Here is a 16,714-nt window from a genome sequence, read left to right as displayed (position 1 = left end):
CCCACATATTTCTTTGGGCCCATCCTTGAAGCACTGCTTTGAAAAGAGACTCCTTTTGCTGATGATACTCACTGGATCCTGATTTTTGGAATCCATATTGATATGGAGAACTCAGGACCAGAATAAAGGAATGGATATGTGACTTTTGCATCAAGACAATCATCTCAGGATTTAAATATCCATGCATAAGACATTTTAAGTCCTCCATGTCTTTGTTTCTTTGTAGTAGTACATTGTAAAACAACGTTATTTCCTTTTTTTTTCTATGCTTGCCTTCAAATGGCATATTGTTTCCCTTTGTAATACTCTCAACTAGAAGTTTACAGAAAAGTTTTATGACTAAAGTGCACACTCGAAAAAGTTAGGGACAGAGTTTCCTTCAAGCCTTGGATTATTTTCTTGTACAGTAAAAACGAGAGCACAAATTAACTTGAACTTTGTCATTTCTCTATGTTCAATTTCTCTCCTGGATTGTTTCTACTTCCTGTAAAGGTTCCTTCCACTTACTTCCAGTAACAATCTACGGTATTACTCCAGGCAAAATGAATGATTTCTGGCTTCATTAAAATAACACAAAGACATCTTTGGACACAAGGTAACACGTGTTTCAGGGACAACTTAGTAATGAGAAAATATGGAATTTACATGGCTTATAAAACATTATCCATGTACATATGGCCGTATAAAACAATGCGAACTGAAATGAATCCCCAAATACGGACACAACTTGTTTTTTCTTTCTTAGTATTGTTTCTAATGCACCTATCATTTATTATGTGATTTTTTTCTGTTTCTCTTCTATTTTCTTCCTCCATGGTAGAACCCATTTCCACTGTATTTGAGGTCAGTGAGCTGCAACTTGCATATACATTTTTCTTTTTTTTTTAATTTAATTTTATTTTATTTGAGAACATACCGTACAGAGGGGTTACAATTACATGGGCAGGATAATGCATACATTTCTTACCAAGCATTGCAGCCTCCTCCTTTGTTTACCCTTCACCTCCTTTCCCAGCCTCCCCCCTCCCCCCCACCCAATCATACCCCCTCCACACCGACATTGTAAAGCTGGTTTTGACATGACATTTTGTACTTCTCATTGTTGCAACAGGTCCACCTGAATCCTTAAACGACTTGTTTGTCCCCGTCTCCTCCACATGTTATACTGATATCAAATATAGTGAAAGCGGGGGTTACACTGTGGGGGAGGGACATACATAGCAACAAAGAAATAATCTTATAAACGTGTTAGAAACACATGCATGAAAGAAACAAAAACCTTAAAATACATATTTGAGGGTTCGTTTTCCTAACATCACATTATCTGACTTTTTCCGCTTGACTCATACCTATACTAGATATTGCAAATAAGGGAAACCATGGGACCTAATTTCTTTGGGCCTGGCTTACTTCACTTAATATAATTTTTTCCAAGCCTTTCCATTTCCTAACAAATGGGGCAATGTCATTCTTTCTGATGGAGGCATAGAATTCCATTGTGTATACATACCACATTTTCTTGATCCATTCATCTACTGAGGGGCATCTGGGTTGGTTCCATATCTTAGCTATGGTAAATAGTGCTGCAATAAATATAGTTGTGCTGGTAGCTTTAGTGTGGTCTTTTTTGTAAACATTAGGGTAAATGCCCCAAAGTGGGATTGCTGGGTCGTAGGGGAGTTCTATGTGAAGTCTTTTGAGGAACCTCCATACTGTTTTCCAAAGTGGTTGAACAAGTTTACATTCCCACCAACAATGAAGTAAGGTTCCTTTCTGTCCACATCCTCTCCAGCATCTGTTGTTGTTAGAGTTCTTGATTTTTGCTGTTCTAACTGGAGTGAGGTGATATCTCAATGTTGTTTTGACTTGCATTTCTTTTATGGCTAGGGATGTTGAACATTTCTTCATGTGTCTATTGGCCATCCTTCTTTCTTCTTCAGAGAAGCTTCTCTTTAAGTTTTTCGCCCACTTACTTATTGGGCAGTTGTTTATTTGAGGATTTGTTGTTGGGTGGTTTAATTTTTTGAGTTCCAAGTATATTTTAGATATGAGACCCTTGTCCGTTGTATGGCTAGTAAAGATCTTCTCAAAATCCGTGGGCTTCCTATTGATCTTGCTAGCTATGTCATTTGCCCTGCAGAAGCACTGCAACCTTACGCAATTCCATTTGTCCGACCTTTCTTTGATTTGTTTTGCTTCCGGGTCTCTATTCAGAAAATTTCGGCCTGAGCCAAGGAGACCCAGGGTTTCTACTATTCCATCCTGTAATGTTTTCAGAGTGTCTGCTTTGAGTTCAAGGTCTTTGATGCATTTGGAGTTGATTCTGGTGCAGGGTGATATATAAGGATCTAGCTTTAGTTTTCTAAATGTAGTTAACCAGTTTTGCCAGCACCATTTACTGAAGAGGCTATCTGTCTTCCATTCTATTGTTTTAGCTCCCTTATCGAAGATTAGATGGCTATAGGTCTGTAGGTTCATTTCTGGGTTTTCAATTCTATTCCATTGGTCCTGAGGTCTGTTCTTATGCCAATACCAAGCTGTATTGATTACTATGGCTTTATAGTAGAGTTTGAAATTTAGTATTGAAATTCCTCCAGCAGTGTCCTTTCCGTTGAGGAGCGTTTTTGCTATTCGGGGTGTTTTATTGTTCCATATGAATTTTTGGATTGCCTCTTCTATTTCCTTGAAGAATGAGGGTGGAATTTTGATAGGTATTGCGTTGAATTTGTAGATAGCCTTGGGAAGTATTGCCATTTCACGATGTTAATCTTTCCAATCCAGGAGCATGGGAGATTTTGCCATTTTCTAAGTTCTGTGTTGATTTCCTTTTTCAAGATTTTAAAGTTTTCATCATAGAGGTCCTTCACTTCTTTAGTTAAGTTAATTCCTAGGTATTTTCTTTTTTGTGGGGCTATTACAAATGGAGTTGCTTTCCTAATTTCAGCCCCACTTTTCTCATTGTTGGCATACAGAAAAGCCATTGATTTTGGGGGGTTATTTTTATAACCTGCTACTTTGCCAAAGTTTTGAATCAGCTTGAGTAATTTGGGAGTGGAGTCTATGGGATTCTTTAAATACAAGATCATGTCATCTGCAAAGAGGGAGAGTTTTATTTCTTCTTTCCCTATTTGGATCCCCTTTATGTCTGCATCTTGTCTTATTGCTGTAGCTAGGCATTCTAATACTAGATTGAAGAGAAGTGGAGAGAGTGGGCATCCTTGTCTTGTTCCTGAGTTAAGAGGAAATGGCTTTAATTTTTCACCATTGAATATAATGCTGGGTGTAGGTTTGTCATATACAGCCTTTATTGTATTGAGGAATGTTCCATGGATTCCTAATTTTTCCAAAACCTTCATCATAAAGGGGTGTTGGATCTTGTCGAATGCTTTTTCTGCATCTATTGAGATAACCATGTGGTTCTTATTCTTGCTCCTGTTGATGTGATGAATAATATTAATTGATTTGCGTATATTGAACCAGCTTTGCATCTCTGAAATGAATCCTGTTTGATCGTGGTGTATGATATTTTGGATGAATTGTTGAAGTCGGTTGGCCAAAATTTTGTTGAGAAGTTTTGCATCAATGTTCATCAAAGAAATGGGTCTATAGTTCTCTTTCTTTGATGAGTCCCTGCCTGGTTTTGGGATGAGGGTTATGATGGCTTCATAGAATGTGTTCGGTAGTGAGCTTTCTCTTTCAATTTCCTTGAAGAGTTGGAGGAGAATTGGTGTGAGCTCTGCTTTGAAGGCCTTGGAATATTCCACTGAAAAACCATCTGGTCCTGGACTTTTCTTAGCTGGGAGGTCTCTTATTGCTGTTTCTATTTCAATGCTTGATATGGGCCGGTTAAGATAGTTTAACTCATCTTGGTTTAGTTTTGGCATGTCAATATTTGCTAGGAAGAGGTCCATTTCTGTCAAGATCTCAAACTTATTAGCATAAAGTTTTGAGAAGTATTCCGTTATAATGTTCTGAATCTTGGTTGTTTCCGTGGTGATGTTTCCTTTCTCATCTCTGAGTTTATTAATTTGGGTGTGTTCTCTTCTTTTTCTGATAAGATTGCATATACATTTTTCTAATGTCGGGAGGGGAGGGAAATAAAATGCTGGAAGAAGTATAGAGTATGACCCATTGTTACAATGAGATGAACAAGACACTATGTTGAAAATGAACTTACAAGTTGAGGATGGGAGAGGAGATTTGGGGAGGTGGGGAGAAAAAGGATGGCAGGAGAAAAACAAAGGAGGTAACAATGTTTGTTAGATAATGTACTCATTAACTTACTTATGTAACTCTAACACCTCTGTCCACCATTTTCACAGTAACATAAAAAAAATTATCCTGGAGTACATTACGTTCAAATTTTCTAAGTGCTCTATAAATTAAGACCAATTTTAAGTTGGAAGAAGGTTCTCAGAAACATTTTTTGTCAGTGTTTGTGTTGTGCATTATTAACCAAGTGTACATAATTTAACAGAAGGAGAAACAACAGGAATAGGAGAAAGAGAAGTTCTGTGTTTAAGTATAATGGTTCAATACTCTATAGAAGACTCTGCAAATAAGACAACTTTGAAACAAGAAAGCCAAGGCCAGTATGTAGACGTATGGGAGTGATATAGAAAAAGCATTACTCCTAAGTAGAACATGAAGAATGAGGCCACTCTCTTTCTTATACTAGCTCTAAATCATGGTAGCTAATCATACAAATTTGTAAAAAGTAGAATGGAAGAATAATTCTGGTTCCAAGCCAGTCAGATATAAGACCATGGACTTAACTGATAAAAAAAATAAAAGGCCAAGTTGAGAGAACAGGAATTATACTACCAATGAACTGGTGGCTAAGATCGCATTTCTTTTTCGTTTTCTTTTCTTTTCTTTCTTTTTTTTTTTTTTGATGGTAGTGGGGCCTGAACTCCGGGCCTGGGCACTGTCCCTCTACTCTTCAGCTCAAAGCTTGTGCTCAACCTCTTGAGCCACAGCACCACTTCCAGTTTTCTGGAGGGTAGTTAGAGATAAGTGCCTCAGAAACTGTCCTACTCATGCTGGATTTGAACTGCAGTCCTCAGATCTCAGCCTCTGGATTAGCTAGGATTACATGTGTGAGCCACTGGCACCTTACTTAGGATCACATTTCAAAGAATGTACACTCAGCGTATGTAATTTGTATGTTCATCTATCTTTATATGAACTCGAGTCAAAAATCTGGGTCACAGTTTCAAAAATGTTTGTAGTTCAATAGTTGATACTCCTGGAGAAATAAAACCTAAGAATGTAAAGGAGTCTGGGAAGTTCAGTTTGCATCCCGCCTGGGCTGAAGAGTCTTGAGACACTATCTATAATTAACCAGCCAAAAGATGCACTGGAAGAATTGCACAAGTGATGGAATACTAGTTATGAGCAAGATTACTGAATAAGAGCTTGAGGTTTTTGCATACATATATACATACAAACACGCACGTACACACAGAGGCACTTACTTATTCAAACACACATATGAAAAAATTCTCAGATTGTGTAGAAAAGTTAGAAAATAATAGAAAATATGTCCTATAAGACTACAATCAAGTGATAATTTTTAATATTAGAAAGTACTCAAGTGAAATTTCCCCAAAAAAGCTTGAGAATATTACATAGGTGGGAACAGAGATAGTAAAAAATTCAAGTCATTAATAAAGGGATCGGATCGAGGGAGAAATAAATCAGAGACCCCTTCAGGTGGATCTGAAAATGTTCATATCCTGTGTCAAATGTTAGAACATCTTTGAAAATAGTACATGAACAGTCTGAGCTATCAGTCTAGTGGAAAATATTAATGGAGAAGTTAAGAATTGCTTGTCTGTATCTAGATTAAATAAAAAAACAAACTATTGTAGGACAATGTGATACAAACCAGGAATTCTAGCACTCAGACTAAGACGTGAGTAGAGAGTGCAATTACATAGTGATACATTCACTGGACTAGGTAGTATAATTTTGTCTCAATAAAACAAACCAAGAAAGGAATAAAAAATATACAAGAAAGGAATACACCGTTGGAAGTTTGGGCTAATTTTGTCATTATGTTTTGAGAAGTCAAGTTTCCTATTGAAATCCAACTCATATATAATCCTCAGTTGTGTTCTAAATGTTTTCTTCAAAACAAAAAATTACTATATGCAAAAGAGCTCATGATTCCCAAGCAAAAATTTGAAAAAATATGCATCATTCTGTTAGAGTCCAAGGAAATGATGAAGGATTACAAAAGCTTAAGCCTAGAGAAATAAGAAAGTTCATTTAATGTAGGAGTTTGTAGACCTGGCTAAATTAGAATTTAGATTTAAAATAAACATTTTTGTTTGTATTTTAATATTCTATAGGTTACTACAAAATTCTTTTTAAGTAGAAGATTTAATTTACAAATTCACAAATGAATCTGACATTCTATTTGCCTAAAATATTCTTTCAAGTGAGGTATAATTAGAACTTAGTTAATTGTTAATTCCAACAGTTCATGATAATGTGAATAATCTAGACAAAGTTCCAACAAATTGATGCTATTAATTTATAAATTTAGATGAAGAGCAATATTTTGAGATTATGGTGTAACATGGTATGAAGAGAGTAAATGTGTGACATCTTTTTTCTTCTACCTATACATAACACAGGAAGAAATTTCCTTAATTATATACCTCTGTATACAATGAGAAAAATGCTAGGCTTAGGGTTTGTTTTTATTTTGTTTTTCTTGTTTGGTTTGTCCCAGGGCTTAACTTGTAGGCCTGGCCACTGTCCCTGAGCCTGTTTTTGCTCAAGGCTGTTACTTTACCACTTGAACCTCAGTGCCACTTGCGTCAGGCTTTTCATGAGCAGTTTATTGGAGATAAGAATCTAAGGAACCTTCCTGCCTAGGTGGGATTTGAACCATAATCTTCAGATCTTAATATTCAGACATTCAGATCTCCTGAATATCTATGATAGATAAAATATGTAACTATAAATATTATTTGCAAGTGTTCCGATCTCAAGAATAACACTGGGTGGAAAATGATGCAGTAAAGTTTAGTGTAGTGTTCTTTCCACAATACGAAGGGCATCACATTAGCAGAAGTGTAGTATTTTTTTTTACAAAAGTTATACACTTGTCATGATGTGAATTTAAGGAATTTTAAGGTGCACCTTACAAGTTGGAAATTGTTGGACTAGGATGACTTTTTTGCATAAAAATTTGGGATTGATGGTCATAGAAATAATAGCTTACATTGATGAACAAATATTTACTCTTGAGGAATTATTATAGATACTTCATAATTTTACCTTCTACCAGAATGTGGCTATTTTTTCTGTTGAATTTAAATATGTAACGCCCCATTGAAAACTGCACCTATTGCAAAATTAAATAAAATGCAAACAGGTACTGTATTGAATGTCTCTAGTATGGCATGTTCAGAATTTGAAAATGAGTAGTTAGTAGTCATAGGAATGTTGAAGAACACATATACTCTGTCCTCTTAACAATTATTCCGTTTTAAATGTTAGGAGTTTCAACAGAATTGAACTATTTTTGTTTTAACATGAGACAATGCTAAAATAATTTTTTCAAAATAATGGCAAGTATATTCTGAAAATATTGTATAGTTTGGTAATATTCAAGTTGATGACCCTCTGATAAAGAAAGGGGTAATTAATTCAAATTAGCAGCCAAAATCTTCATTTTTTAAAAAGGTTATACACATAGTATAATATTTATTATACCAAGAGAGTGAAATTATATTTTATGCAGCTCATTTTTAATTTAATTTTATTGTCAAGGTGATATGTAGAAAGTTTTGCAGTAATTGTAAGATAGTAAATACATAACATGTTGAACTTTTTACCCGCTCCCTCATTTTTCTCACAGTTTTCCTTCACTCCAATACGCCTCACAAGTTGTAATGTAAATTTCCAACATGTTGTCTTGTGAGTATTGCTATTGCGTTGGTTTGCCCTTTGTTCTTTGTCTCGCCATTTCGTTGTTCCTCTTCCCTTGCCAAATTAAGATAAATGTATATAAAATACACAGGATACTGAAATCAAATATAACAGGGGATAAACCAAAGGGAAAACACAAAAGAAAAAAGAAATCACATAGTACATTAAAAACAACAACCACAAAGTAAAACTCTGTTTCCATATACAGAAGTTCATTTCGCTCATCATCATCTTATATCGTCATAAATACATAGTTATTGAGCAATTCTGCTCAACTGCTAGTACTATCCCACACATTTCCTACTTATGACAAATGAGGAAACCACGGAATCTGTTTCTTTTTGTCTTGTTTATTTTACTTAGTTTGATTTTTCCAAGACTTTCCATTTCCATACGAATTGGAAGCATAAAATTCCACTGTGCATACATAAACCACATTTTGTCAATTCGTTCATCTACTGAGTGGCATATTGGTTTAAAACATCACTGCTTGTAATTATCACTTAGGGTCATTAAAAATTGAGAGATGCCACTTCTCCAGACATTCTAAAAGCATGATTTTTAAGTAACATAGGATGTTATGGTGGTACGAGTGTTGAGATATCTGGATGACTCTAATGTATATCTCGCACTGAATTACGCAGGAAGATACCCAATATCATAGAGTATAAAAATGGTAGTGACATAAATATTTCCCTTGAGAAAGATATGGGAGGCTGCCAGAAGTATGAAGTAGTTCAGATAATTTTGAAGAATTTAGAAATGAAAGGTCAAGTATGTCTCTTTAAATAATAATTATGTATGTGGAAGGGCAAAAGAAGAGGAAGAGAAAATAATAATTGACAGCAAATCATTGTCCTGATAGAATATAAAAAGACATAATCTATAACTTTCAAGTTAAAGAGAGACCAATAGAATACATCCCAATTAATTTAGGTACATGCAAAATATTTACTTGGCTTTTACCTACTTTAATGCTCCAAAATAAATGAAGACTTATAAGAAAAGCTATGTGATTACCATGCTTCAACCTGAACACTAACTGAAATGAGCCCTCTTTTTCTCACTTTGCTCTTGGAAAATAGTCCCTCAGTTGATGATGTTGTGGTTGATTGGAGTCAGAGTTAGGGGCTTCTACTTAGACAATTATCCCAGAATATTTTAAAGCAGTTTTTCTCCCATTATATCCAAGTATATTGCCTGAAGCTGTACTTTGAACACACCCTCACACCTGAGCGCATAATTTGAAATTATATTGCAGCATTCCTTGGCACATTCTACTTTGTGCCTTTGTCTTCTTTGCACATTCCTTTTGAGTTCATAGTTGTTCTACTTCAATTTTATCTGTAAAAACTCCTAAGCAAATTGTTCAACTACCACTTTTTTGTGCACGCCCAGTCTATGTATGAAGGTACATTGTCCATGTTAAGCAATAGGGTAGTACTCACTCTCTGAGGAGAAAAGTTCCACGATATGACCCTATGCCCACATGAGAGAGTGTAGAATTTAAAGCATTTTGAGACAAACAGTGATATTAGAATTGAAAGGCTCCTTAGGGACATTTCCTTGGAACTCGTTAGTTTTCCCAGGAGAAATATAAATATCCACAAAATTTGGAGCTAATTTGTAAGTATCTGAATTAACACTAGATCCTAGATGTTGTGTTAGTACAAGTCACCATTGTATTATTGTTACATCAGAATCCTTCACTACTTGACAATATGTATGAAAAAATGAAAGAAAGGCATTAAAGCACTATATTATCTTTTTAGGCATTTAACCCTAGTGGTCAGGGTAATGTCTGAACTCTTCCATTCAATAAAAGCTTGAAGTTTATAAGAGCCCTTCCTACATATAAGAATTTGTGGCAGGTTGATTGACAGGGTTATTTCAGCATGGAGATATCCTTAACAAGAACTAGACTTAAAAAGAGTATATGGCAGTTGGGATGTGTCAATGACTATTGAGGCATTTTCTTTTTTTTTTTTTTATTGTGAAAATACTGTGCAGATAGAAAGCAATTTTAGAGTTCCAGTGAACAGCCCTAAGCCAGAGAACCACACCAAGTGTGCCATCACAGGACAGAGGTTTAGGCAAGAGAGGGGAAATCAAGGCAAAAAGACATATCTGAGTGCTTGCCAGCAGCCGCCGCGGCAGCGGCAGCGGTCACTGCGGCGACTGCAGGGCACCATAACTGAGCCAAAGAGTCCGGGGCGAAGGAGCCAGACGAGGCGGGCGAGCAGATTCTACTCAACACCAGCAAGAACGGACAAGGAGCAGACATCATCCTGCAGTTTGCAGACCAGAGACCGACCCAGGAACCAAGACTCGGCGTGAGTAGAAGCCCGACTTCCTCACTCCTCTTAAGGGAACAGAGGAGGGAAGGCCACCCCTCCCCCCCCAGCACCAGTGATCTCCATCTTGGATATCGACAAAGCTCGGCGGAGCTGCGAGCTCCAGCTCAGGCCTTGGAATAAAACGAGTCATTTAGCAGATCACAAGAACTTAACAGCAGTGTGACCTGCCAGACTCAGCTCCATCCAGGGAAAAGTCACCCAGCTTGGGCGCCAGCCATAGGAGTGGCTTTCTGCACTGGGTAACCAGAGCCAGAGGCTGCCCCTCCCTCTAGCAGCCTCCACAATCAATTGAAAAACAGAAACCCTGAGAATGGCTCCAGGCTGGGCTCTGTGAGGTTTTCACAAAATAGCCCCAAGGAAAAGCTACTGTTTATTGAAAGGCCTCAACTCTACCCAGAAGCTAGCCTCATCACTGCATTCCCCTCTTTTGTGATTCTCAAACCAGATCACCCTCCCATTAAACTAACCTGGGAAGGGGATCTCAAAATCTTGGGTAAAGGAGAGCATTTTTCTGCCTGTTCGAACAATCTGACTTAAAAAAACCAATCAAGCCACAGGACATCAAGCAGACCAGAGACTCCAACAAGAGGCTGGCTAGAGACAAAAGGGAGATACAGGATTTCCCCCCCCCCTCCCAAAAAAATCAAAGAACTTTTTTTCTTCTTCTTCTTTTTTTTTTTTTTGTTTTTTTGGTACCTTATATATATATAAAAAAATTTTTCGTTTTCTAAAACTTTTATTAATCTTTAATTTTTGAATCTTTTGAAAAAATAATTGTTTTCCAGTAACTTTTTTTTTCCTCTTATAATTTTTATTTTAGGAATACGTGAATGTGTGTTTTCCTTTCTTTTCTTGTCTTCTTTCTCTTTTTCTTTCTTTCTTAATTATCTTTTTGTTTTTTTGTCTAGCTCTACTGAACTTCTGATCTTTTCTTCTCCCTTTCCTATCCGTTTCACCTTTTCCTCTCTTTTGTTCTTCTTTACGTGACTTAACTCTTGTCCTGCACATCCTCAGATAAACCCGTAGTTAACTAGTAGACCCTATCCCCCATTGTGTACACACTTAATCCACAAATTTATTACTCAATTCAAAACCTCTGAGACTTAAATTCCTTAATAGCAGTACTACCCCTTTATACCTATATAATATTTTAAGCATTTTTTTAAGTTTTTCACATCTCCTCTATGTCCCTCACCTTCTCTCAAAATATTCACATTCCTCTCTAAATAGATGGTCTTTTAATCTATATAATAACATTAATTTTTACGTATCTATTTTTTTCTGTTCTCTTTTCATTCCCCTTTCCCCTTCTTCTTTTCCTCTCTCTCTCTACATGCATCCTACCCAACCTATTTCCTGCATTGTGATTAGGACATAGTTAACTCTCCCTGTGCCTCCCCACACCAATCTATCCCTATTTTATACGCACATCTCTCCCTAACCCTAATAATTTCTGGTTTTCCAAATTCTTCTCTGTGCTTCGAAGTCCATTAACATATAGTTGTTTGATGTGGAATAGATGTGTCTGTTGAACTAGATTGTAACTGTAGACTATTGACTGTACAAATGCAAACTTTGGTTGATGGTTGCCTTAAGATAGTGTTCTAGCACAAAACTGGTGCTATCTTCATCTCAAATGGGCAGAGTAAGCCGGAAAAACACAAGAAAAATGGCAAATTCGGGTATATCAATTCCCAATCTGGATAATCAGGGGTCAGAACAGATAATGAATAATCCAGAGGAGAGTTCCCAAATAGCTATACAAACACTACTGGCAAACATGATAAATGAAAAGTTTGACAACTTACAAAGGACTCTGTATGAGCGTGATAGGGAGAGAGAGGAGGCATCCCAGAAGTTTATACAGGAATATCATAAGCGTGAGGAAGCTACTCAAAAACTGATACAGGATTTGCGTGAACAACTTGAGAATACTCAAAGAGAAAGGGAGGAATGGCGTGAGCAGGCTGAGAACACTCAATGAGAACTGCAGGAATCCCACGAACGGGAGGAAAGAGAACTGCAAGAATCCCACAAACGGGAGGAAGCTAATCAAAGAGTAATTCAGGAATTGAGAGACCAGGTAGAGAACACACAAAGATCACTAAAGGCATTCATGGAATCCATTAACAAAGAGCTGAAGGAAGTCAGGGAGACCACAAAGGGAATGCTGAATGGAACCCAACAGAAGAAATGGGAGTCCAAAGAAACCATAACCAATCAACTAAGTGATTTGAGAACAAACACTGAACACCAAATTAAGGAAGTAAAGAAATTCATACAAGACCTAAAACAGAGCTTCAACAAAGAACTTGAAGTCATCAAAGCCGACCAATTAGAAGGAAAAGAGATAAAAAACAAAGTAGAGAGTCTTGACAGCAGATTAGACCATGCAGAAGATCGAATCTCAGGGATTGAAGACAGCCTAGATATTATAGAGAAAGAACATACAACCATCCAAGATAAGTCCAAGAAATATGATAGATCTATCCAACACCTGGAAGACACCATCAGAAGGCCTAATCTAAGGATAATGGGTGTAGAGGAGCACCTAGAAACAGAAGTTAATGGTCTAGGAAATTTGTTTAACAGGATCCTAGCAAAGAACTTCCCAAACATGCAAAAAGATAGGCCTATTCAGATACAAGAAGCCTTTAGAACCCCAAATAGACCAGACCAAAATAGGACATCCCACCGTCACATTATAATCCACACAGGATCAACTCAGAACAAGGAAAAGATCCTTAAAGCTGTCAAGGAGAAAAGGGTAATCACCTATAAAGGGAAACCAATTAGAATCACCTCAGATTTCTCAGCAGAAACAATCAAAGCAAGAAGAGCCTGGAATGATGTATGCCATGCCCTAAAAAAAAACAACTATCAACCAAGAATACTGTACCCAGCTAAACTCTCCTTCATAACTGAAGGCCAAATAAAAACCTTCCATAGCAAAGAAAAATTGAAACAATACATCTCCACCAAACCAGCCCTACAAAAGATTCTTAAAAATGTCCTACACATAGAAAACCAACAAGACCGCAATAAAGGCCAAGAAACTGCACCTAAACTGAGAATCCAAGAACCATAGGAAGAACCCAGTTTTCACAGCCCCCAAGAAGGAGGATAACATGGCAGGAACTCCCAAATACCTCTCAGTCCTATCTCTTAATGTTAACAGAATGAACTCCCCAATTAAGTGACATAGACTGTCTAGTTGGGTTAAAAAACAAGGCCCTTCTATCTGCTGCCTGCAGGAATCATATCTTGCCCATAGAAACAAACACATTTTCAATGTTAAAGGCTGGAACAAAATCTACCAAGCAAACGGCCCCCATAAACAGGCGGGAGTTGCAATCCTAATATCAGATAAAATAGACTTCAAATTAAAATTCGTGAGAAGAGATAAAGAAGGTCGCTACATACTAATTAAAGGATCTCTCCTTCAGGAGGATATTACAATTCTAAATATCTATTCGCCAAACAATGGAGCACCCAAATTTATCAAAGAAGCACTACTTTCCCTCAAATCCCATATAGATCCAAAGACATTAATTGTTGGGGATTTTAACACACCACTCTCCCTACTAGATAGATCAACTCGGCAAAAACTCAACAGAGAAACCGCAGATCTAAACAGCTGCATAGATCAACTAGACTTAACAGACATCTACCGAACATTTCACCCAGCAGTATCAGAATACACGTTTTTCTCAGCAGCACATGGAACGTTTTCTAAAATAGACCACATTTTAGGCCACAAAGCAAACTTGTCTAAATTCAGAAACATTGAAATTATACCTTGCATTCTCTCTGACCACAAGGGAATAAAATTAGAACTCAACACCAAAAACCACCAAAGAAAGTCCGGTATCACATGGAGGCTGAACAACACACTGCTGAATCATGAGTGGGTCATGGAAGAGATGAGAATGGAAATTCAAATGTTCATGCTATTCAACGAAAATGAAAACACAAATTACCAGCTCCTCTGGGACACAGCAAAGGCAGAACTCAGAGGCAAGTTTATAGCTCTGAGCTCCTACATCAACAAATTGGGGAGATCTGAAACTAACAATTTAATGACACATCTAAACCTCCTTGAAAAAGAACAGCAACATAAACCCCAATCCAGTAGACGGACAGAAATAATTAAAATTAAATCAGAATTAAATGAATTAGAATCCAAAAAAAAATATAGAAAGAATCAACAAAACAAAGATTGGTTCTTCGAAAAACTTAACAAACTTGACAGACCCTTAGCAAATCTTATCAGAAAAAGAAGAGAACACACCCAAATTAATAAACTCAGAGATGAGAATGGAAACATCACCAAGGAAACAACCAAGATTCAGAACATTATAAGGGAATAATTCTCAAAACTTTATGCTAATAAGTTTGAGAACTTGACAGAAATAGACCTCTTCCTAGCAAATATTGACATGCCAAAACTAAACCAAGATGAGTTAAACTATCCTAACAGGCCCATATCAAGTATTGAAATAGAAACAGCAATAAGAGACCTCCCAGCTAAGAAAAGTCCAGGACCAGATGGTTTTACAGCGTAATTTTACAAGTCCTTCAAAGCAGAGCTCACACCAATTCTCCTCCAACTCTTCAAGGAAATTGAAAGAGAAAGCTCACTACCGAACACATTCTATGAAGCCATCATAACCCTCATCCCAAAACCAGGCAGGGACTCATCAAAGAAAGAGAACTATAGACCCATTTCTTTGAAGAACATTGATGCAAAACTTCTCAACAAAATTTTGGCCAATCGACTTCAACAATTCATCCAAAAAATCATACACCACGATCAAACAGGATTCATTGCAGGGATGCAAAGCTGGTTCAATATACGCAAATCAATTAATATTATCCATCACATCAACAGGAGCAAGAATAAGAACCACATGGTTATCTCAATAGATGCAGAAAAAGCATTCGACAAGATCCAACACCCCTTTATGATGAAGGTTTTGGAAAAATTAGGAATCCATGGAACATTCCTCAATACAATAAAGGCTGTATATGACAAACCTACAGCCAGCATTATACTCAATGGTGAAAAACTAAAGCCATTTCCTCTTAACTCAGCAACAAGACAAGGATGCCCCCTCTCTTCACTTCTCTTCAATCTAGTATTAGAATGCCTAGCTACAGCAACAAGACAAGATGCAGACATAAAGGGGATCCAAATAGGGAAAGAAGAAATAAAACTCTCCCTCTTTGCAGATGACATGATCTTGTATTTAAAGAATCCCATATATTCCACTCCCAAATTACTCAAGCTGATTCAAAACTTTGGCAAAGTAGCAGGGTATAAAATTAACCCCCCAAAATCAATGGCTTTTCTGTATGCCAACAATGAGAAAAGTGGGGCTGAAATTAGGAAAGCAACTCCATTTGTAATAGCCCCACAAAAAAGAAAATACCTAGGAATTAACTTAACTAAAGAAGTGAAGGACCTCTATGATGAAAACTTTAAAATCTGGAAAAAGGAAATCAACACAGAACTTAGAAAATGGCAAAACCTCCCATGCTCCTGGATTGGAAAGATTAACATCGTCAAAATGGCAATACTTCCCAAGGCTATCTACAAATTCAATGCAATACCTATCAAAATTCCACCCCCATTCTTCAAGGAACTAGAAGATGCAATCCAAAAATTCATATGGAACAATAAAAGACCCCGAATAGCAAAAACGCTCCTCAACGGAAAGAACACTGCTGGAGGAATTTCAATACCAAATTTCAAACTCTACTATAAAGCCATAGTAATCAAAACAGCATGGTATTGGCATAAGAACAGACATCAGGACCAATAGAATAGAATTGAAAACCCAGAAATGAACCTACAGACCTATAGCCATCTAATCTTCGATAAGGGAGCTAAAAAAAAAGAATGGAAGAAAGACAGACTATTCAGTAAATGATGCTGGCAAAATTGGTTAACTACATGTAGAAAACTAAAGCTAGATCCTTATATATCACCCTGCACCAGAATCAACTCCAAATGGATCAAAGACCTTGAACTCAAAACAGACAGTCTGAAAACATTACAGGATGGAATAGGAGAAACCCTAGGTCTCCTTGGCTCAGGCCGAAATTTTTTGAATAGAGACCCGGAAACACAACAGATCAAAGAAAGGTTGGACAAATGGGATTGCATAAAGTTGCAGAGCTTCTGCAGGGCAAATGACATAGCTAGCAAGATCAATAGAAAGCCCACGGATTGGGAGAAGATCTTTACTAGCCATACAACGGACAAAGGTCTCATATCTAAAATATACTTGGAACTCAAAAAATTAAACCACCCAACAACAAATCCTCAAAGAAACAACTGCCCAATAAATAAGTGGGCGAAAGACTTAAAGAGAAACTTCTCTGAAGAAGAAAGAAGGATGGCCAAT

The sequence above is a fragment of the Dipodomys spectabilis genome, unplaced genomic scaffold (assembly GCF_019054845.1).
Source record: "Dipodomys spectabilis isolate Male_0828 unplaced genomic scaffold, ASM1905484v1 ptg000661l, whole genome shotgun sequence".
NCBI classification, from domain to species: domain Eukaryota; kingdom Metazoa; phylum Chordata; class Mammalia; order Rodentia; family Heteromyidae; genus Dipodomys; species Dipodomys spectabilis.
This window is presented reverse-complemented; position numbering follows the sequence as displayed.